We start from the raw sequence: 25124 nt of genomic DNA on the forward strand, positions 1-25124 counted from the left end.
TTGGGAGCTTCTTATTAGTTTTTTGGGAAATAACCTTAGGAATTGTACAGGTTGATGTGAAGACATGGAAATGGAGTTTGTTTAGTTTGTTTACCATTTCAGCTGGAAAAGAACTTCAAGATCACCAACTCCAATCATTACCTAACTTTCTCACGTCTGGTGCTAACCCATGACCCTTAGTACCACATCTATGCATCTTTTAAACACTCCCAGGAACAGGGGTTCAACTACCTCTTTGGGGAGCTTGTTTCAGTGTCTGATAAGTCTTTCAATGAAGCATTTTCTTCTAACAACCAATTTAAACCTCCCCTTGTGCAGCTTGAGGCCATTTGCTCTCGTCCTATCACATATCACTAAGGAGAAGAGACAGACATGCACCTTGCTACAGTCTCCTTACAGGCAGCTGTAGAGAGCAGTAAGGTCTCCCATCAGCTTCCTTTTCTCCAGACTAAACAATTTCAGTTCCCTCATCTGGGGTAGGCAGCTTGTAAGATCTGTTCTCCAAACCTTTCACCAGCTTTGTTGCCCTTATCTGGACATGCTCCAGCACCTCACTGTCTTTTTTGTAGTGAGGACACCAAAACTGACGGCAGTACTCCAGGTATGGCCTCTCCAGCGATAAGTACTGCCTCTGTTGACCAGTCTCTGAAACAGGCCAAAATCTGCATGCTGGAAGTCCAAAGCATCGTCTCTGCTAACTCCCCCTCTTTACTTCTCCAACAACTGAGATCGACATCACTGCATGACTACAGTGCCCAAGGTGGTTTGCCGCCATTCCATCACCCACAAATACTTCTCTATTCACAAGCAGCAGGTCCAGCAGGGCACATTTTCTAGCTGGTTCCCTCCTACACTATAGGAACTTTCAGGACTGCTCCCTCTCTGTTGTGTTATATTTTCAGGGGAAGTTAAAGGACCCTCCCTGCCAAGAACAAGAGCCAGCAATCATCAGCCTAAAGAGTATTTTGTCTGCCTCTTCTTCCTGGCTTGTAGTCTATAACAGACTCCCACCAGGGTATCTGCCTTCTTGGCTTTTCCTCAGATTCTTACCCATGAACACTCAACCCTATCGTCACCGTCATTAAGCTCAAGACGATCAAAACACTGCCTGTAACAACAAGAATCCAAAGATCTCTCCAGGTCTGATTAGGGAAAGAGCTTGCAAGACCTATTCAGGGCAGAAGCTAGCCAGAAAGAGTGGAAGGAGCACAATGCTGGAAGCAATCTCCAAACCACGGAGTTTTTTCCAAAGGGACCTCACTTGTTGAGCCGTATCTGAGCCAGGGAAAAGAGGAAACAAACAGATTGCTGCTTGCTTCATCAGTCAGAAGCTAGCCAATATCCTGGGGATAAGACCAGGGAAATTTCAATCAGCCAACAGTATCTCTCCTGGGCTTATCCAGATAGCAGGAGACTAACACTATTCCAGAAATTAGGTATCACATTGTGCCTGCAGTTTCCCACCCCTCTCCCAAACCATCTTTTTGGCATCTTGCTCAGATCTGGTGTAAGCCTGAAGTCCATCCTGGCCAGGTTTCGTCTCCATCCACTGTATAAAACCAACTCAGCTTTCACACCAGAGTGCAGTCAATCGGTGTGAAGCTGCTACTTAATGGTGGTTTGGCAATTCTGCTTTTCTAAGGAAGGATGAGAGGAAAAGTACTCAGAGTGATGCCTATGCTTGGGTACCAGAGAGCATCAAGCAGGTAATATCCTGTTTTCAAGTGCCAGAAGGCAATCTTCTGAAACCTCATGCACAACAAATGGCATCACCCTGTCAAACTCCAGCAGATTGCTCTTGGGTGCATACTTTGAACTTTCAATTGCTATTGTGGGCACTGAGAGAAAAGTAAAACCAGATCACAGGCTCACAGGATGTCAGGAGTTGGAAGGGACCTAAAGAGATCATCCAGTCCAACTCCCCTGCCAGAGCAGGACCATACAATCCAGCTCAGTTTACACAGGAATGCATCCAGGTGTGCCTTGAAAATCTTCAGAGAGGAAGACTGCACAATCTTTCTGGGGAGCCTGTTCCAGTGCTCTGGGACCCCTACAGTAAAGAAGTTCCCCCTTGTGCTGAGGTGGAACCTCCTATGCTGCAGCTTCTATCCATTGCTCCTTGTCCTATCCCAGGGAACAAGTGAGCAGAGCCTGTCCCACCCTTCCTGACCCCCATCCCTCAGATATTTATAAACATTTATTAGATCCCCTCTCAGTCTTCTCTTCTGTAAACTAAAAAGCCCCATGTTTCAGCCTCTCCTTATCAGGCAGTACTACAGTCCCCTAATCATCCTTATAGTGCTCTGTTGGACTCCGCCCTGAAGATCCCTGTCCCTTCTGAACTGGGGAGCCCCAAACTGAATGCAGTACTCAAGATGAGGACTCACCAGGGCAGAGTAGTGGGGTAGGAGATCCTCAGTTGATCTGCTGGACACACTCTTCCTAATACACCCCAGGATCTCACCAGCCTGTAGTTAAAGCTATTCTCTCGGCTATCTTCCAACTATGTTAACCTCTACGCTGAGTCGCATATTGTTAACATTTCTTTAATCAGAATGACACCAAATTAACCCTCTGAACCATGCCACCAGAGCAGAGCACGTTCAAAGGCCAAATTTAAACACATTTATTCCCAGAACAATTGTTTGAAGACAGTGTCACTGCCAGCGTGGTGGCAGGGAGCTGCTGCTGCTGCTCTCCATGAAACTGTCGGCGAGATTTTCATTCCCCATTTCCAAGCAATCAGGCCTCATCCTGTGTCGAATTAGGGTGCTTAGAAATGCCATCAGCCGTGCCCAGATTCCTGGTATCTTATAGTGCAGACTAACTTAAAATGTTTAACCTGCAAGCTGTGTTTTGCAGCACTTATGTGCTGGTGAGAGGCCTGGAGAGGCTGAGGGAGCTGGAGGTGTGCAGAGTGGAGAAGAGGAGGCTCAGGGCAGACCTCATTGCTGTCTACAACTACCTGAAGGGAAGTTTGTAGCCAGGTGGGGGCTGACCTCTCTTCCCAGGCAGCCAGTAACAGAAGAAGGGGACGCAGTCTCCAGTTGTGCCAGGGAAGGTCTAGGCTGGATGTTAGGAGGAAGTTGTTGGCAGAGAGAGTGATTGGCATTGGAATGGGCTGCCCAGGGAGATGGTGGAGTCACTGTCCCTGGAGGTGTTCAAGCAAAGCCTGGCTGAGGCACTTAGTGCCATGGTCTGTTTGATTGTTCAGGACTGGGTGCTAGGTTGGACTGGATGATCTTGGAGGTCTTTTCCAACCTGGTCGATTCTATGATTCTAAATCCAAGCATGTATCCGTTCATCTATGTATCCATGAAGACTGCTGCCTTTAAGTCTGCTATGTTTCCCAAAATACAACGTACTCCTGCTTCTAGCACAAGCTGATGAATTTAGTGAGGTTGGTTTAAGAAAACAACCTTAAATCTATTTCTACTACCAACCAAAGGATGTAACAACATCAACAAATGTAGCAGAATAAAGAAATCCCCAAGGGAAGTATAGCACCAAATGGTACTGATTTCTCCAGCGAGGAGCTCTTCACTCTGGTACACAATGTGATGTGTTCTAGGAAGGATGCCATTTTATAGGAATGTAAGATATTCAGAGTGAATGAGGCCAACATGGAAAAACATACACATTTTCCGTCAAAAAAATGGCAGTAAATGCACTGTTTTGGCAAAAGAAGTCTTTTGTACCACCCCAGTTGTTTCTGCAGTTTCCATCAACATTCTTGCTTCGTTTTACTTTCCAAAGAGATCTACATGTCCACAAAAATACCTTTGAAACCATAATCATAGTAATTCTTTATCTTTTTTTAACTGAATGTAAGTTTGTGCAGAAGTATTCATATCCACAGGTGAAGGAAAACAAAAAAAAAGGCAAATGCATTGTGACACTGAGACAGGAACAGTCTCAGGTTAGGCTCCATATTAAGTTGATGTTAAGGCATAGTGTCTATGTGTTTTAATATGAACTGATTTTCTCTATCAGATTTATTTGTCTTTAAAAGAGCAACAGCAACAAAAAGAACCCAGCAAACCAACAGAAAACACCCCATAACCCAGATTTCTGCTCAAGCAGTGAGGGCAAGTCCTACAGGGCCTGGCTGGCATGTTCTGAGGAGCGTATTCTGCTCATTGCCATAGAAGGAAGGAGATGGAAAAAAAGGCAAAAATAGGAGACAGAAAAGCAGCATAGAAGTAGGAAACAAAAACCCCAAAGGAGTAATGGAAAATGGAATTGGCCAGCACCCCACATTCCCTTATCTTTGCAACAAGCAGTTCATAATCACGTGTGCACACTTCACATGAACAAAGAGAAAGCTGAAGTAGAAAAGCAGTAAGCAGTGAAAACAACATCCCACTCATGATGCTCTCAGGGATGGATGCCATAAAAGCAGTTTCCAGTGGCTTTAGGGGCTTTTGCTTACACAGGTCCCTTGAAGTCACAGGATCACAGGATATTAGGGGCTGGAAGAGACACAACATGATCACTGAGTCCAACCCCCCCTGCCAGAGCAGGACCATACAATCTAGCTCAGGTCATACAGGGACACTTCCGGACAGACCTTGAAAGTCCTCAGAGAGGGAGACTCCACAACCTCTCTGTCGAACCTGTTCCGATCCTCTGTGACCCTTACAGTCAAGAAGTTCCCCCTCCTATGGAACCTCCTATGCTGCAGCTTATACCCATTGCTCCTTGTCCCATCCTAGGGCACAACTGAGAAGAGTTTGTACCCTCCCTCTTGACTCCCAGCCCTCAGATATTTATGAACATTGATTAGATCCCTTCTAGTCTTCTCCAGACCAAAAAGTCCCAGGTCCCTCAGCCTCTTCTCATGGGGCAGTGTTCCAGCCCCTTTGGAATCTTCATAGCCGTCCTTTGGACTCTTTCCAGCAGATCCCTGTCCCTCTTGAACTGGGGAGCCCCAAACTCAACACAGTGTTCCAAGTGAGATATCACCAGGGCAGAGCAGAATGTAGGAGAATCTCCTTTGATCTTCTGGACACAATCCCCTTAATGCACCCCAGGACCCCACTGGCCTTCTTGGCCACAAGGGCACATTGTTCTAGTGGGAGGTGTCCCTATGTCTATGACAGGGGGTTGGAGTTGGATGATCCTTGAGGTCCCTTCCAACCTAAACCATTCCATGATTCATCATTCTCTGACTGCTGTCCTATGGAGAGCTTCTTGTTCACCAGCTCTCCCAGGTCCCTCTCCACAGGACTGCTCTCCAGCAGATCACCTCCCAGCCTGTACTGGTGCAGTTTATTACTTCTCCCCAGGTGCAGGACTCTGCATTTATCTATGTTGAACCTCATCAGGTTCCTCTGTGCCCAGATCTCAGTCTGTCCAGGTCTCGCTGGACCTCCTCTTACTTCCACCATTCTTGCAGTAGTGTGTGCCATCACCTGCACATCCTCTGTCTGCCTCGGGGGGCTGGAGTTGCCAGGATCAGGCCTGACTCCAAAAGGTCTGATTTTTCTACACACTGCAATTCCTTTAAAGAGAACTGCTGTAATCTGGCTGCCACAGGGCAGGAACCTGAGCCCTGTCCAGTCTTTCAGGCACAGCCTTCTCAAGAGTACAGACCTGTGTTGTATTGGCTTGCTGGAACTGGTACCAGACCTTTATCCCCTCCATTGCTTCTGAGCAAGAGCAAAGGCCATATGATTACACTGCTGATCATTAAACTGCTCCTCACTTCAGTTCCCATTTTGAAAACTTAGCTCACTCTCCTCCCCTCCACTTCCCTCTCCTCCCTTCCCTTCCCCTCCTCTCCCTTTTTCCTTTTCCTTTTCCTTTTCCTTTTCCTTTTCCTTTTCCTTTTCCTTTTCCTTTTCCTTTTCCTTTTCCTTTCTTTCATTTTGCTCTTCTTTTTCTTTTGCATTCTTTACTGGTCCCTTTCTAAAGGAGAATTAGCACACAGATTAGTCTGCCCAACTTTGAGAAGCTGTGGAGGAGCCCCGCATGTCAGCTTCACTCAGAAGGAAGATTGATGCTGCTCTATAGCTCTACTTAGGGCAGGAGTCAGGGTTCAATTATGGTACATTGATTTGTGATGCAGTGAGAACATACTGGATTGCCTTGTGAGGGAGAGCACAGGGAGGCTGTCTCCTTGGTAATGTACTGAGTGCAAGGAATCCTGTTTGCTGCACTTACTGCTGTAAGTGAAACCCAGCACACTCACCTGAGGATTTGCCTGCACCTATGCTGTTTCACTGGCAAACCAAGACCAAATCTCTAAGGGAAAGATTCATCCCTGAAAATGAGTCAGAATTCAAGAAAATGTCTTTGTCTTGTCAGGAGCTTCTCACCACAGAGGGCAGAGATGTTTTCAGTAACACTCCTTACAGGTTTCTGTAGGATCTTTGTTGTCTTTAGTGTATATGTCAGTGACAAATGACTCACATTGCCCTGAGCTGAAAGTAACTGGCTTTTCCTCTGCACAGCTCCTGGAAAAGAGCCAAAGAACATCACTGCTCCACTTTACATAGCTTGACTATATTTAGTATGTTCTATACCACAAACTCTAATACAGACAGTGAATCTTACCTACTTTTTTTTTTTTTTTTTCCTGTTGAAATAAAAGAGATGAAGTGATTTTCAGGCTATGATCTCAAACAGGCCTATGTTAACATGCTTCTACAGCATCTCCTAGCAGTCCAGCACCATTTTTCTTCCTCAACCTTCAGCACTGCGTCCCACATAAGAGCAAGGTCACTGTGAAAGGTTCATGCACTGTGTGGGAACACAAATGAAAAACTCTAGTAAGGCTTTTTTAAACAGACATAATTCATATAATAAGTGTTTTGGCAGACTCCTTCCCCACAGCTTTCACTCTTTTTTCATAGGAGATAAGTGAGTGGTTAAAATGTGAATTAGTTCCTCCACTGAACCAGGACAAGGGCAATCGCTGCCTGCTGGTTTACCGCTTGCTGTTTTGTGGTCTTTCGTATTAAGGAGATTTTGGTTTTCAAAGACAGAAGCAAAAAACTCACTTGAAGAAACAATAATTGGGGGAGTTTTTACCACCATGCTTCTAATTTCAATCACAGCATATTTATTAGTGAAATTGGGAGCCTTTTGTGGGAATGTGTTTGGACTCAGATGGCACTCCGACAGAAAGCAGGGCAGCCTTTCTGTTTATTTAAACACCTGAATTTGACTTACTTCTTGACACATTTTGGGAGTCTTGTCTTTATCTGGATTATCCCAGTAGTGATCCCAAGGTCATAAGTTAACATTTCAGGGGTCTTGTGGATGCAGTCTAGGAATTTTCAGGCTCTTGTGTTTTAGTCCTCAGAAGGTCTGAATGTTTCAAAGAGATGGAAATGACATAAAATTGTGATTTCTGAACTCTGGGAATTTTGAAATGGTTGCTCAATGGAGATAAGTCAATACTAAGAGAGTAGTAAGATACTAAATAGGCTTTATGCAGTCATTTCTCCTCGTTGGCAAGCAGCAGGACTAGATGAAATAGTTTCAAGCTGTGCCCGGGGACGTTTAGGCTGGATGTTAGGAAATATTTCTTCACAGAGAGGGTTCTCAAACACTGGAATGGTCTGCTCAGGGCACTGGTGGACTCATCATCCCTGGAGGTGTTTAAGCAGCGTGTGGATCTGGTGCTTAGGTACATGGTTTAGGATTGAACCTCAAGTGGGTCGCAGGTTGGACATGGATGATCTTTGAAGTCTCTTCCAACCGGACGTTTTCTGTGATTCTGTGACCTTGAATAGGACTTCTGCTGCTGGAATTTGAACTATACTTCAGTGCTGAAAAGACAATTTTCAGATCCCTAAAACCTGATACTACTTTGCAAATTCCCAAATCAAGCAGTACAGCTGCCTGGGTTACAATCCATGTTTTTCAAACGTGTGGTTGTTTTTAACTGCTGCATTTAAGAAGGTCATATTTTCAGAGAACAGTTAAAGATTTATGATCATCTATAGCAGCTTTGACCTGGTATATTCGATTAAAATGGCAGACTGAGACACTAACCTTCACAAAGGGTCATCTCATGCAACTTTTTAAGGTCATATATTAGGTATGAATAAGAAGAGTCCTGCATGCGTGCACTACATGGTGTAACAATTTGTGATCTGCTTTGCTATTATTTTTTTTTTGTAAGAAAGGAGGAAAATAAGCAAAATGCTTACCTCAGAACATTCTGGTGGCACTTGGCAGTTTTTACTGTTTGTACCTGGAATTTACATAAGATTAAGTTGGGGCAATTAACGAGGCAAGAATTATAAAACACATAGTTAATTTTGTTTCTGGAAAGCCCTACCCACAGCTATACACTAATTAGCTACTTTTGGGTTCTAATTTGGTCAGGAAACTCTTCACAAGGATACTTATGGGCAATTCATTCATTTAGGAGAACCAGAAAATTTGGCAAAGTTTAGCCACAAAATGGCTTTACCTCACTTACAAATAGGCAGCCTGGAGCCCTAAGGACAGTCTGTGCTACTCACTGTGGTGGAGTAGAAATCTCCAGATAGTGCCTGGCTCCTTTGTGGCAGTGCTGGAACTGCTCAGCTATTGAGAGGCTTCCAGACCTTCCCAGGCTCTAGCAGGGTGCTGGGAAAGAGGCAGAGGATCTCTGACCTGATCCTGGTTCCTCTTGACATGGAGGTTTGCAGAGGTGTGGGCAGGATCTCTTGCAGATGTGCAGAGGGCACAATGTCAGTGGCACTTCCTGACACATCATGAGGCACTTAAATGCCTTCTCCTGGGAAACTTGAGGCACTCAAGTTTCCAGGTAGTTCAAGCCCAAAATATCAGGGCTAAACTGGTCTAAGCTGGTCTGAAGCACAAGGCAGAGCACAACACATTGCCCAAGAGCAGTAACGCAGAGACAGCTCCGCGAGGCAGTGACCGTGAGGCAGAAGCAGCTCAACTGCTTGCAATTTAGCTCAATTTATATCATTTGCCCGAGTGTGAAGGCCACAGAGATTCACCAATCAAAATGGCATTTATGAAACTGACCATACTAGGTGAACCCAGGGCTTGCTCACCTTTATTTGGGTTGTTAGGTACCAACAAGTACATAAACACCCCTGGGTACCTGTTTATCTCTTTGGGAGGGGACAAAATGGCCCAAGCCTTTGTTTCCCTCCTGCCCTTGCTTCCTTCATCAGCAGAAGAGTGGAGTAAGGCAGGACTAATAGGCCTCTTAGCCTTCCAAGACAAAGACCTTCCCAGAAATGGGCTCACAGGATCAGATTCCTGAAGTGCCATATTTGGAAAACACCTTGAAAATAATTACTGAGACAGCGTTAGAAACTCTGCTAAGAAACTTAGCAGGTTATTTCAGTGGCTAGCACTCCCTTCTGGTATACTGGATATTCAAAACCTCAAAACTATGTTCACAGCAGGAAGCTGATCTCTACCAGTCACTCCCAGTCTTTCTCCCTCTCAATCTGAAACATGGCCATTAAAAGGGCTGCAGCAGTTTCAGCACAACTGTGCGTATGATTTTAACACTGAGTTCTCTCTATTCTATCTTTAGAATCTGGAGAAATGCACAAATAGAAGCAGATGTCTTTGGGGGAAAAAAATGTAGCAGTAGCTTAGGAACCACTTCAGATTCTTCAGGAATCCATGGTTTCTCTGCTAAGTTTGTAGGGTTCTGGTTTTTTGCATAATTGTGTTGAAAGGGAAACTGTGATTGCTTTTTAAAATGTTAATTTACTTGGAGCCAAACCAAAAATGATGCTGTGGTCAGAAGACACACGTTCCTCTTTCAGAAGATGAGATCTTCTCAGTCTCCGGGAGAAGGAGGTAGCAGCCTGGGAGAGGGACAGCTTTGACCTTCCCACCAGATTCTCCTTTGGGTGACTCAAGGGGTTATGATGGTGGGTTTGGGGTCAGGCCATGCTCATTCCTTGACCAATAGGAGAGCCCTCCAGGGGGAGTGACACTGAACCTGACCCTAGGTTGTCTTGAGCCCTCCCAGGGGCAGGTCTGAACACCACCAAGTGATTCATGGTTAGCCCACTCCCCCTTCCTGTCTAAAGGTCTACAAAAGCAAAGGGACTTCCTCTTCTCTCTCTCTCTGCACTCCCTGCCTCCCTGCTTACCAGCATCACCATCCTGTTCCTGGTTCTCTTTGTTTTACCACGTGGCCATCACCCACAAGGCAGACAAGCCCCCTACCATCAAAAGTCTGGTTGTATCTAGACATTTTGTATTTGTTTTCCCTTCTCTATACCTTTGTAACTTCCCTACTTCAGATACCTTTTTTAAAACTTATTGTTAACTTTTCTTTTCTTTGGTGGAGAGTCACATAGGCCCAAATAGGCTTATTCACATGCTTATGCTTGCCTGGACATGTTTTTCTGCCAGGACCCCTGGTTGTAAACAGGTTGTGTAAGCCCCCACACACCCAGCTTGTGTCTCCCTGGGGCAAGTCCATGTGATCCCCATATCTGGGAGAGTCCAGGCAAGTGCCTTTTGCGTATTATGGTAAGGTTTGGCTAACTGATTGATCACTCTAATGGCCAAAGGACCCATTAATCTCAGCCCGCATTTGATAAATAGGGTGATTCAGGTAAACAAAGTGCCTCTCGCCTCCTGCCACCATGCTCCGCTCACCTCTCCTAGCCTCTTCATCGCCTGGGACCACTATCTTTATTCGCTATATATGACTCTTTGTCCCACGATACTTTGCACCAATCCTTGGGCAATCGACCAAGGCGTTTCCAGCTGGCCACTGCTCCAGCCTGCCACCACTCCAGCTCGCTGCATCAGCCCGATCTGGCCCATGGAATCTTCTCAGCGTGCCCCAAAATTTGAACTGAATTATTTAGATCCACGAGGATCAACTACGTGGCTTTCGCTACACATATTTGGGACCACAGAGACTGTGACTTCCAATTAGTGAGTAACTGAACTCTCTCGATTTGAGTAGCTAAGAAATTTCATTGACTTTCCCAGCGGCACTTTAGGCCACAAGACTCTTTGATCAGGACCTTTCCAAACCTCTACCAAATTGCTTAATCCTGCTGTAAATAGATATTCTGTAAAATAGTTTCACTAACTGCATACAAAGAATTTGTGTGGGTTAACTGCACAGAAGTTTGGGGGAAATTCTCTTTGTATATGTTATTAAATTATTTTAAAAACCTTCAAAATTGGCCTCATATCTAACCCCAAGTGCAGACTCAAACCCCTCCATAACACTTTTAACTTCCAAATCAGAGTGAGATTACTTATTTGGGTGTGCTATCCTTTTCCCTCTCTCTACATCTCATTTTCTTTCTTTTGGTAAAGAAGGGGAAAGAGGGAAGGGCAGTCTGAAAAAAACTGTTATTGGTTCTATCAAATATATTTGAGTCTCTGGGAATTAAAATTAGAACTGAGACACATGAAATGGCTAAGCACAAAGAAGGTAAAATGACAAAGGCAAGGCTGCTTAAAAGAGGCTACAAATTTTAAGTGTTCCTGTAAGCATCAAATAGTTGTAAAGTGTCAGGAATTCTAAGAGCTGAGACACACATTAGAGATGGCACTGCTCAATGAAGAATGGCATATGCCTTCCAAAATATCATTCACTTGCTTAGTGTGTATGCAGCTGGGTATGAATGCTTCTTTCTGCTCTGTCTCACCTCTTTCTGACTTCCTGACTGTATGTAAAAAAATATGAAATAGTTAAGAATGAATGGAAATTACAGGAGAATGAATTAATGCAAAAGCCTCCTCTGTGGACTTCTGTTATTATACATAACTATGGATCTTAGAGATACATCAGTTATTCTGGTTTACAACCCTAGTCTTACTAATGAGAATAAGGCATTTAAATGTTAAGTGTTTACAAATTAGCATTGAAGCTCTCTGCACATGGGGCAGTGACTCAAGAAAAATTCAGTGTTCCAGGCAACCCTGTAAACGGTGAGATAACGGAATGGAAGAAACTCCACGGACAAAATCACAGAATTAACCAGGTTGGAAAAGACCTAAACCATGGCACTAAATGTCTCATCCAACCTCTTCTTAAGCATCTCCAGGATGGTGACTTTACCATGTCCCAGGGCAGCCCATTCCAATGCCAATGACTCTTGCTGTAAAGAACTTCTTCCTAACCTCCAGCCTAAACCTGCCCTGAGGCAGCTTTAGGCTGTGTCTCCTTGTTCTGTCCCTGGTTGCCTGGGAGAAGAGACCAACCCAGACAAAAGATTTACTGTTAATTCACTAACTATAATTGATACAAACAATAACTCATTTTAAACTATGAAAGCCTATGCAGTACTGTGTTTGTGCAGATTACCATCTTGGGTCAAGAACTGTCTGGAAGGTCAGGCCCAGAGAGTGGTGGTGAATGATGCCACATCCAGTTTGCAGCTGTCACCAGTGGTGTTCCCCATGAATTAGTGCTGGGCCCAGTCCTGTTCAATATCTTTACTGATGATCTGGAGAATTGAGTCCAGCATCAGTAAGTTTGCAGATGACACCAAGCTAGGAGCAGTTGTGGATCTGTTGGAAGGTAGGAGAGCCCAAGCAGAACTACAAGCTGGGGACAGAGTGGCTGGAGAGCAGCTAGGAAGAAAGGGACCTGGAGATATCAGTAGATAGGAGATGAAGATGAGGCAGCAGTGTGCCCAGGTGGCCAAGAGAGCCAATGGCATCCTGGCCTACATCAGGAGCAGTGTGGCCAGCAGGACAAGGGAGGTTATTCTTTCCCTGTACTCAGCACTGGTCAGGCCACAGCTTGAGTGCTGTGTCCAGTTCTGGGCTCCTCAATTCAAGAGAGATGTTGAGATACTGGAATGTGTCCAGAGAAGGGCAACAAAGCTGGTGAGGGGCCTGGAACACAAAGCCTATGAGGAGAGGCTGAGGGAGCTGGGCCTGTTTAGGCTGGAGAAGAGGAGGCTCAGGAGTGACCTCATTGCTGTCTACAACTACCTGAAGGGAGGCTGTTGGGGAGGGGAAATTAATTGCTGTAAGATGATGTTTTCCACAATTAAGATTGTTTATTAATGTTGCTATTTAGAGCTCTCTGCCACCCCTTACCACTGATTTTAATAATATTTTGGTTCTTACATGGTCATGGAAACATTCTGTGGGTAACATCTACATCTGATGTAACCAGCAAAATATAGAAACATTAATTTAACTGGAAGAGATTATTCCTGCGGTCAAATGCCGCTTGCGGCCAATATGCCACTTGCCCAATAGCTGGGCTCAAGCTCTTTCTGCTCTATGGCAGAAGGCAGTAGAGAATTACAGAGAGGCATTGAGCATTTACTCACTCTTACCCTCACAGGGGCTAGCCACAGTCCAAACACTGCCCAGATGCTTTCAGGGGACTCTGTCTTGTTGGATGTTGAGGCTTGAATCTTCCCAGCTTCTGGGGACAGGATGCAAACAATCTCTGACCTTGTTCTCCTGGCTTCTTCTGGACCATCTGTGTATATGTCCAGGAATTCTAGGCAGGATCTTCAGGTGCAGAGGCACCTTCAGGTGCAGTCTCAGCACCATGTCACACTGGCCACAGTATGATCAGCCACACAGGCCGATCGCGTGCAGACATTCAGAGTCTGCTCCTGGTAACTGGCGGCAGTGGAGTTTAGGAGGCAAGCAATAAGGCAGTGTGCAAGAGCAGCAGGGCTGGGCACAGCAGAGAGAGTATGGCAAAGAGCAGGGGAGCAAAGCAGGGAAGCTAAAGCAGGTTGTTCACCTGCGCATCTCCTTTTATCAGTGTGGGCTGAGATTAATTGTCCTTTGGACACAGAATAGCCACTCAGGATGGCAGTTAGCCAAACCTTGCCATATTAGGCAAAGCCACAGGCTTGCTTTTCCCTAGCTTGGGAACTAGGCAGGCACAAGCTAAGTGTGTACCTTACACCACAGGACCCTGGGCAGGCCAGACTCTATGGCTCCAGGCCTTGCGTCTGTTTCCTGTGCTTGCCTCTCTGGTGGAGCAGAAAAACATGGCTAGGCAAGGCAGGACATGGATAAGCCTATTTTGGGCCTATCAGGCCTACCACGACAGAGGCTGTATCCAGGTGGGGGTTCATCTCTTGTCCCAGGAAACCAGCAACAGAACAAGGGGACACAGTCTCAAGTGTGCCGGAGGAAGTACAGGCTGGATGTTAGGAGGAAGTTGTTGGCAGAGAGAGTGATTGGCATTGGAATGGGCTGCCCAGGGAAGTGGTGAAGTTGCCATCTCTGGAGGTGTTGAAGCAAAGCCTGGATGAGGCACTTAGTGCCATGTTCTAGTTGTCTGGCTAGGGCTGGGTGCTAGGTTGGGCTGGATGATCTTGGAGGTCTCTTCCAACAGTTGATTCTATGATTCTATGATTTTTTGTCTTTCACTCCTTATTTCAAATATATATATATTTATATACAAAGAGCATTTTGTAAAACCATAATCATCTTTCTGTTCTGCTTTATTCACAGTGATGAGGTTCTTTAGGAGATTTTTATATTGTGGGGGTGTTTTCTTTTTGTTCTTTTTTTTTTTTTTGATTGTTTGATTGGTTGGGATTTTTTTTGTTTGTTTTTTAATGATAATCATAATTAAATGGAGATGTTTGAGGTTATCTATCTTTATCAGTATCTGCATTTCAGAAAGTTGGATCCACCAGCAGTTAAAAGTATAACTGTTCCTCAGGGCAGCCACTTCCAAGTGCCTTTGGTTCGAAACAATGTTTGTCTCCATTACTTGCCCACAAGAAAGCACACAGTTGAAAGGCTGGTCATATTTGTGTTGTGTGATCATTTGACCTTTCTCCCACTATGCTTAACTAAAGTATCACTTTTAAATTAAAACCATTTTTGCCCCATGTTACTAATTCCAGATGCTGTGAAGAACAAAACAAAACAATAACATATCAGCCCACCATAAGATTTTCATTAGTGATACATCCTAGCTAACTAAATTATCAAGAGTTACTGAACCCCACAGAAATAGCAAATTCTCCCTTTAAGGTCCTGAGAACAGAACATACAGATTTAACTGACCTCAGGGAAAATGGTTAAGTGCTTAACTCCAAGTGGCAGTCAAGTAAAATCACACTTAGGCACTTGGTGTTATTCCTGTAAAGCTGACAAGCATTTTGCAACTGGCAGGAAAAGGAACTGATCTGGTAAGTGACTTCACTTCATAATATGATGTTTAATAGCAATTTGGTTTGTGAGAGTAAGGACTCACATACATTCCTATGCACCAGCTGTGTGCTACCAATATCCAACTGGTTGTTGCTTGTCTGTGACAATGTCTAGGAATTTATAGGAGCTCGTTCTTCTCACAGATGCTGAGCTAATTTGAGTTACTTAGCCTAGGGCAGGAAGAATCCACATGCAGAGTGACCCTAGCTCAGCTAGTAAATGGTAGCTCACTGAAGAGGTACTGTGAAATCTGGTTGGTGATGACTGTGTTTCTTTCTATAGCCACACCTGGACCAAAACTACTCTTTCACTTGGATTTTGCTTCTAACTCAGACCACAGGAAAGAAAACAAAATGTCTGGCACAGAAGCCCAACCAGACCTGAACAATAAAGGCTTCATAACCAAGCTGGTAGTGATGACTTTAGTTTGGGCTGCAGTGTCCTTAAACACAACATTTTCCTTTTATCAAGTAGGTTTTTACTTATTTACTAAACTGATTTAAAAAAAAACCAACAACACAACTACCCCAAAACAAGTCCACAACAGTGAAAAAAAAAACAACCAGATTTGCTTTTCTTGAAACAGCACTTCTCTGTTGACGGCTTGATAAGCCCAGGACTGCAGTTAAGGCACAGCTTAACCTATGGCTGCTGATATGCAAGACAAAAATCTGAATTAGCCTGAAGATATTCCTGATCTCCCTACAGTGTTTCTGTGTGGAGGTGGGTTGAGCAGGATCATACATGTGCCTTGTAATCTTTAGCAAGCCCACAGAGTGCTCTACTTCTTTTGGCTTGCTGCTTATATGCTCTGTGCACTGTGCTTTCCAGACCTCAGTCTTCTGGCAGGGGTTACCTGTGAACAGAGCACAAAGGCACTCTGATGCTGCTGCCACTCCTCTGGACGCTGCCCTGTCACTAGGAACAGCACTGTGAGGGGCAATGCCAGAAAAGCACAGTCACTTAAGCCCCTGAAAAATGTCATTCTCACCTCCGATGCAAAAAGAGGCATGAGCAGGACAAAAGTGCTACTTTCATATATGCATTTCAGAGGCTTTCAGGTCACAGGACTGATGTGCATTGCCACAGCCTGTAAGGAAAGACAGTATCTGATTAATCTCATAACAAATCTGTTACATATAAAACACAAAACAAATCAAATTGACTTGCTATGTAAACCTGGGATTTTTTGTCCTTGTTGTTGGCCTGCTGTTACCCAGCTACTGCCTGGTGAGAGAAACAATCACAGGTGAGTGTCATTTCATCCAGCATATTAATTCTCTAAGCATATAATAAATATCACTCCTCTTTTAGGTTCTGGGAAGTTGGTTTTGTAATTGAGAGTTCATGGTGTTTCCCTGTCACCCACAGCTAGATATGATCCAATCCAATAATGCATGCTGCTTCAGTCAGATACTTGTCTTAAAAAGAATTCTTTCCATAGCACACAACTGCTTATGCTATCATTCCTCTTACACCTACTGAGTAAAAAATTTTGCAGCCTTCTCCAGAAAGTAAGCCATGCCTTGTTCCCTGATGTTCTTCCTTCTTGTCAAAGTATCTAGAGTTGGGTAGCAGTGACACATACAAAACAGGAGCTGCAGGTTCGCTAATATTTAGCTAATCAAAAGCTGTCTTCATCTGGTAGTTGCCTAGGATTGGATGAGGCACTTAGTGCCATGGTTTAGTTAATTAGAATGTGTTAGGTGACAGGCTGGACTTGATGACTTCGAAGGTCATAGAATCATAGAATCAACCAGGTTGGAAGAGACCTCCAAGATCATCCAGTCCAACCTAGTACCCAGCCCTAGCCAGTCAACTAGACCATGGCACTAAGTGCCTCATCCAGGCTTTCCTTGAACACCTCCAAGGACAACGACTCCACCACCTCCCTGGGCAGCCCATTCCAATGCCAATCACACTCTCTGCCAACAACTTCCTCCTTACATCCAACCTATGCTTCCCCCAGCACAACTTGAGACTGTGTCCCCTTGTTCTGTTGCTGGTTGTCTGGGAGAAGAGACCAACCCCACCTGGCTACAACCTCCCTTCAGGTAGTTGTAGACCCTGAGGTCTTCTCCAAACTGGTTAATTCTGTTATTCTGTGTCTGGTTTTCTCTGTTGATTTTCTGTATTTCACAGAATCATAGAATCACAGAAACAACCAGGTTGGAAGAGATCTTCAAGATCACCCTGTCCAATTAACAAGACCATGGCACTAAGTGCCTCATGCAGTACTTATATTTGTGGCGCTGTCAATCTCACCAATGTTAGGAATGTCTGGTACTGAAAAGGTAGGAAGTGAAAAAACAAACCAACAAACAAAGAACTCCCCACCCCCCCCAAACCAAATAAAACAAATAACCCCTCCCCCAAAATCTAAACTACAGCAATCTGCAGAGAGATAAATTACTTCTGAAGGGATGTAGATGCCTTCAGACAATTTTCAGGTTTCCAGAACTTTCAGAATGAGAGTCAACGTAAATAGACAGGAATTTCCCAGCACGTGATGAAATGAAAAGTAGGACGGACTTTTGTGGTTTCTACGTCATCAAGAAATTTGTTCTGCATACTGCATCACTACCTCAAACATGTTGGCCAAGTTTACTATGCTGTATGTTATTAAATGTGGATTTTCACTAGACTGCTTTTAATGTCTCTTTTCATAATTCCTTATTTCGTATTATTAAATTAAAGCCCTTGGTTTCTCTCAATTAATCTGAGTACAAAAAAATGGTACAACTACAAGGCCAAGAGCAGGATTCTGCACTTTGGCCACAACAACCCCAAGAAGCCACTACAGGCTGGGGCCAGAGTGGCTGGAGGGCAGACAGGCAGAAAGGGAGCTGGGGGTACTGGTAGATAGGAGCTGAATGTGAGCCAGCAGCATGCCCAGGTATCCAGGAGAGCCAATGGCATCCTGGCCTGGATCAAGAACAGTGTGGCCAGTAGGACAAGGGAGGTTATTCTTCCCCTGTACTCAGCACTGCTCAGGCTACACCTTGAGTACTGCATCCAGTTCTGGGCTCCTCAATTCAAGAGAGATGCTGAGGTACTGGAACATGTCCAGAGAAGGAAAGTCCAGAAAGCTGGTGAGATGCCTGGAGCACAGACCTGTGAGGAGAGGCTGAGGGAGCTGGGGGTGTGCAGCCTGGAGAAGAGGAGGCTGAGGGCAGACCTCATTGCTGTCTACAACTACCTGAAGGGACATTGTAGCCAAGTGGGGTTGGTCTCTTCTCCCAGGCAACCAGCAACAGAACAAGGGGACACAGCCTTAAGTTGTTCTGGGGTAGGTCTAGGCTGGATGTTAGGAGGAAGTTGTTGGCAGAGAGAGTGATTGGCATTGGAATGGGCTGCCCAGGGAGGTGGTGGAGTCGCTGCCCCTGGAGGTGTTCAAGCAAAGCCTGGATGAGGTACTTAGTGCCATGGTGTAGTTCAGGGGTCCCCAAACTGTGGCCCACGGGCTGGATACGCCCCCCCAGGGTCCTCAATCCATCCCACCGGTATTTACAGTACACACACACACACCTGCCAGGGACTGAGTGGGACACCAAGCAGCCACTTCCTGCCACTTAATCCGCTCACCAGCCTCCGCAGCCCCCAAGCGCCCACTGGGACTGGGCTGGAACCAAACCATAGTCCCGCCCCAAATAGTGTCTGAGGGACAGTGAAGCAGCCCCCTGTTTAAAGAGTTTGAGGACCTCATGTCTAGTTGCCTGGATAGGGCTGGGTGCTACGTTGGTCTGGATCTTGGAGGTCTCCTCCAACCTGGTTGATTCTATGATCTCTCACTAGTGGACAAAATATTCTGTGACATATATTATTAATGTCACATGCATGACATTAGAGTGTTACTTTTTTTCATTAAAATTCTGTTTGATAAGAAGTAGATCAGTTCAATTTCCCTTCTAGACTAAGTTTATTGGGGGTGGGGGGGGGGTGGGGGGTGTGAGCGAGGCAGAAAAAAATCTGTATTGAAACTGAATGATATCTGTAAATTTGATGATTTCCCATTTTTAAAGGCATGCTGCAAAATGTATGAGATATCCTCAGAGAGAGAAATCTGAGAATGCTATCTGTGACCTGCATAAAATACATCCTTTCTGTAAGGCAGAAGGTGAGCGGCACTCCACTGTCAGGCACTTGAGAAGTGTAATAATGGCTTGGTAATGCAAGCCTTCAAGTGCCTTAATACAGTTATAAAATGGATCTGTGTAGCTATAAAAAGAAGAAGTAAAAAGGATAAAACCTCTTTGAATAACTTCCAAGTCTGCATCACAATGGGCTTGTGTCATACTCTATAATTATGAAGCCATAATCAAAGAATAATGATTCACCACTAGGCTATTAGACTTCTTGAGTTCACAGAGCAGTTGGCAAGAGAAAAAAAAAAAGGATAAAGAAATTTAGGAATTGCTCCATTAGAAAAAAAAAAACAACAAATAATATCATCCTTCTTATCTAATGTTTGACATCATGGAGTGTGTAGTGCGTGATACTTCAGAGCCTCATATTGCACATTTGTGATCAGGATTAAATATATATATATATATATATATATATAATTTCTATCAGTTTTATTCTGACTGAGGAAGTTTTACAGCTGAGTGAAGCACCAGTCATTCCCATTCCTCAAAATGAATATTACTTGCTCCAGCAAGTTGTTCCCAGGAAACATGGCGTGTTTGGGAGCAGTTGGCTAGTACTGTGTTGCATGAAGAACCATGGTCTGTTCTCTTCAGCACGGACTGCAATATTGGTGTACCATCCTTTAACCTTCTCACCCCTTTTAGCGTAAATATAGTGCCTGAAAAAAATATCTCTGGTGTAGAATTTTTGTCTGTTGGGCCTTTCTCAAGGCTTCTGGAGCTTCATTTTCTCTCTCGAGACAGTCTCTTCCAACTTATTTCCAAGGAATGAACATTTCCACTCCACCCATGAAATCTCCTTGCTATATTTAAGGCACTTAAGTGCTCCTGGTACTCCATTGTTCAGATCGTTTCATTGCCTGTTTAACTTGATTGCAAGAAACTCCTGTAATGTGTGGAATACAGTTTTCACTATATTCCACAGATACCATAAAGAGTATGAGTTTCACAGAGTTTCACAGATACCATAAAGAGTATGAAGTCCAGATTGAGATATTTGGTACCAAAATCCTTTTCTAGACACATCAATCACAACTGGTTAAAGTTTTGAACTGAAATGGATGTCAATGTGCTCTATGCGGGTCACACTGCCCTGTGAGTCACACAAACTCTATGAGGAGAGGCTGAGGAAGCTGGGGGTGTGCAGCCTGCAGAAGAGGAGGCTCGAGGGTGACTACAACTACCTGAAGGGAGGTTGTAGTCGGGTGGGGGTTGGTTTCTTCTCCCAGACAACCAGCAACAGAACAAGGGGACACAGTCTCAAGTTGTGCTGAGGGAAGTACAGGCTGGGTGTTAGGAGGAAGTTGTTGGCAGAGAGAGTGATTGGCATTGGAATGGGCTGCCCAGGGAGGTGGTGGAGTCACTGTCCCTGGAAGTGTTGAAGCAAAGCCTGGATGAGGCACTTAGTGCCATGGTCTAGTTGACTGTCTAGGGCTGAGTGCTAGGTTGGACTGGATGATCTTGGAGGTCTCTTCCAACCTGGTTGATTCTATGATTGGCTTTGGCATCTTCACTCTTTTCAAAGCAGAAAAATCATTGCTGTAATGTCTGTGGATAATTTGTACAAAAGCATGTGTTCCCTTTTCCAAGTCATATTTACTTTTGTATGATAAAATCATTTGGACATTAGGAAGAAGGTCTTTACTATGAAGATGGAAAACCAGAACAGGTTGGCCAAGGAGGTGGTGGAGGCCCCATCCCTGGAGACATTCAACGTCAGGCTTGATGGGACTCGGAGCAACTTGATACAGAATCACAGAATCACAGAATGTCAGGGGCTGGCAGGGATCTCCAAAACTCATCCAGTCCAACCCCGCTGCCAGAGCAGGATCACCTATACCAGATCACACAGGAATGCGTCCAGACAGGTTTTGAATATCTCCAGAGAGGGAGACTCCACACTCATGCTGGGCAGTCTGTTCCAGCACTCTGTCACCCTCACAGGGAAAAAAATTCCTCCTCATGCTTAAATGAAACCACATGTGTCCCAGCTTCCACCCATTGCCCCTTGTCCTGTCCTTGGGCATCACTGATCAGAGCCTGGCTCCATCCTCCTGACACTCACCTTTATGTATTTACAAACATTGATGAGGTCGCCTCTCAGTCTCCTCTTCTCCAAGCTAAAGAGCCCTAGCCCTCTCAGGCTTTCCTTGTGACAGAGATGTTCCACTCCCTTCAGCATCTTTGTGGCTCTGCACTAGACTCTACGTCTGGGGAAGTGCCTACATACTGTAGGGGAGTTTAACTTGATGACCTCAAGAGGTCTAGTTAAACAATGTGCATTCTATGATTCTATGACCATTGCTCTTGTCCACCAAATGATTTCTTACTTCCTTTTCTGGAAGATGGCTTCTGTCATTACCAGGAAGTCCAGAGTTATAAGTTTTCTTTAAGAGAAGTAGACATCAGTCACGTATGGGAGAGTAGAAAGCAGAATTTCAATATGTTTCTTCCTCTTTGATTAATGCTACTGATCCACATGACTGGTTTCGTGTCCCCCCAGCCTGAGAATCTCTTAACTGGCACTTTAGCAGTTCTAATGGTTCTGCCCTTCTCAAAGAGGCTAATTAAATCCTACAACATTACTGGACACAATTTTTACAATTTTCAGTTTCATGATTTGTTAACCAAAATGACAGCTGGCCACTGTAATTTTATTTTCTTTCTGAGAGAAGCAATCAGTCTGGGAACCAGACTGATGTCACTGTAAACATTCTGGGGCAGCTGGTTATCTTTTTGTTTTTCTTAATGCAGTGCCTGGCATGTGGGAGTCCCAGTTGGTGGCTACGGCTCTTAAATGCTGTCATTACACTAAGCCTAAATAATGATGGAAGCTGCAAGCAGAGTTAATGAATTTTGGTAGGAAAAGTAGGGATGCTGTTTGTGTGGAGGGAAATTAATGTGATATAAGTAGACCTGGGATGAAGATAGGACACAGAGAAGCATCACATCCTTATCTGCTAACTAGTGCTGTTTGATGGCAGGCACTGGAAGGAAGCTGGCATTGTGCAGTAGCTGGGACTGTGGCTTTACATGCCTCATAAGGAAAGTGTGAGAGGCAGGACACAAGAGACCAAAGTAACTGTGGTGTTGCTGTGGCAGCGCTGGAAGTATACATCCATGTAACAGCCCACGTATAAAACAGAGCTCAGCCATTTTTTATAGTGGAATTTGTAAATAAAAAGAGTGATTAGAGTTTGCTTGTTTATGTAGATAAGAACATGTGCTGGATCAAGAACTGGCTGGATGGCAGAGCTCAGAGAGTGGTGGTGAACGGTGCCACATCCAGTTGGCAGCTGTCACTAGTGGTGTTCCCCAAGGATAGGTGCTGGGCCCAGTCCTGTTCAATGTCTTTACTGATGATTTGGATGAGGGGATTGAGTCCAGCATCAGTAAGTTTGCAGATGACACCAAGCTAGGAGCAGGTGTTGATCTGTTGGAAGGTAGGAGAGCCCTGCAGAGGGACCTGGACAGGCTGGATGGGTGGGCAGAGGCCAATGGGATGAGATTTAACAAGGCTAAGTGCAAGGTTCTGCACTTCGGCCACAACAACCCCAAGCAGCGCTATAGGCTGGGGACTGAGTGGCTGGAGAGCAGCCAGGAGGAAAGAGACCTGGGGGTCCTGATAGATAATAAGCTGAAGATGAGGCAGCAGTGTGCCCAGGTGGCCAAGAGAGCCAATGGCATCCTGGCCTGCATCAGGAATAGTGTGGCCAGTAGGACAAGGGAGGTTATTCTTGCCCTGTACTCAGCACTGGTCAGGCCACACCTTGAGTACTGTGTCCAGTTCTGGGCCCCTCAATTCAAGAGAGATGTTGAGGTGCTGGAACATGTCCAGAGAAGGGCGACAATGCTGGTGAGGGGCCTGGAGCACAAATCCTATGAGGAGAGGTTGAGGGAGCTGGGGGTGTTTAGCCTGGAGAAGAGGAGGCTCAGGGGTGATCTTATTACTGTCTACAACTACCTGAAGGGGCATTGTAGCCAGGTGGGGGGTGGCCTCTTCTCCCAGGCAACCAGCAACAGAACAAGGGGACACAGTCTCAAGTTGTGCCAGGGTAGGTCTAGGCTGGATATTAGGAAGAAGTTCTTCACAGAGAGAGTGATTTCCCATTGGAATGGGCTGCCCAGGGAGGTGGTGGAGGCACCGTCCTGGGGGTGTTCAAGCAAAGCCTGAATGAGGCACTCAGTGCCATGGTCTGGTTGACTGGATAGGGCTGGGTGATAGGTTGGACTGGATGATCTTGGAGGTCTCTTCCAACCTGGTTGATTCTATGATTCTATGAGTCTATGATTCTATGATGCCTATGTGTGGTACACTGACCACTTCCAAAAATTTCCCAGTTGCCTTGGGAATGGGAGTGCAGCTACCTCAGTACTTCTAGTGTTAATGGCAGTAATATTTTCTAACAAATATGACAGCTGTAAGCAGTAGATGAAAGGAAAATACATTAAGAAATCAAGAGTTTACAGCAAGAGGTAGAATGAGTCAATCGTATGGGAAATTAAGGTCATGAAATTCTTGCCTGCATCTTACTCAGGGAGTTGCTTGGAAGGTTAGCAATGAAACCTGAAACTGTATGAAACTGCCTTGGTTTTATACCACATTGCAACTCTGAAAATCACAGCAGATGCCTCAAAACAAGCCACAAAAGGCCTGCAGGAAAGCTGTGTGGTGTCATGACTCCTTTCAGCCAGTGGAGACCACAGCTGTAGGTCCAGCAATTCTATGCAAGTGTGGTTCTTCTTGCCAGAGGCTGGCCACCATGCAATTGCATTTGCAGAGTCAGAGCTGAGAGGCCCTGCTGATAGACCACAGTGCTGTGTGCTCGCATACAAAGAGGCCATGAAACAGGAGCCTGCAACCAGACAAAAATGCAGAGTAATGAAATACTTGCATAAGTTTCAATGTGAGGCAATATGACAACCTCAGCGGTGTGTTTGTTCACCAGGTCCTACACTAGCATCTTCCAGTAACCTGCATCTGCTTGCTTCCACTTTCTGGCATAGCTTTATGGCAGATTGCTTCATTTTTTTCTCATGAAGAGCATTTGGATTCTGCTGAGATTAAAAAGACTCTACCTTTGATGCTACATGAAAACGAAAATAAAACAAACCTCTTCTCTTCCATGGTCAGAGCAACCCTTGAAAGTTTGCTTTTCATCTTCTTAGAATGTCTCTTTGAAACCCAAACCTGTTGCCTTCCTCTAAAGCCTGTGCTAGAACTCAGCAGATTCTGGAAGGATGTAGAGCACAGGGTTAATTTTTTAATACGTTGTACATTTCCAACAAAAATATGATGGAAACCTCTAAAGCTGTGTCTTTAGGTTGTTCTCAGAAGGAAATCAGACCTGGGAACAATTAATATCATCCTAAACCAGGCAATCTGAAATACATGAAGGGAATAGTGGATTGGAAGTATCTGTGTCTGTTCAGTGGACTACAGAGGGCTTTTTCCACTCCAGTCCAAGAGATGTTTGCAAATGGAATCTGTCTGCTCTCACTCTCTTGCTGCTGTGCTAGAAGTGTAGAGAAACCTAACCCATTGCCATATAAGCCACCTTTGATTTGAAATAGTATAGATATGACCTTGGGACTCTGTTCCTGTTCTTTGAACACTTACTAATCTCTTACCCAGCCCAAATTTATTACGTTGGGCACAGATGTGTGCAAATTGGCTTTGCTGCAGGTGTACATAAACTAAGCTTTTGCTTTACTCTGGAAAGATTTACTAGCGCAGGTTTGACAGTAGCTTAAGAAATCTCTGCCTAGAGTTTCACTTGTAAAACATAGACTTAAATAACCCTTTCCTTGATTATCCAATCTCTGAAGACAGATTAGAAGGACATATCATAAGAGCCT

Source organism: Pogoniulus pusillus, chromosome Z (genome assembly GCF_015220805.1).
Source record: "Pogoniulus pusillus isolate bPogPus1 chromosome Z, bPogPus1.pri, whole genome shotgun sequence".
Classification (NCBI taxonomy): Eukaryota; Metazoa; Chordata; class Aves; order Piciformes; family Lybiidae; genus Pogoniulus; species Pogoniulus pusillus.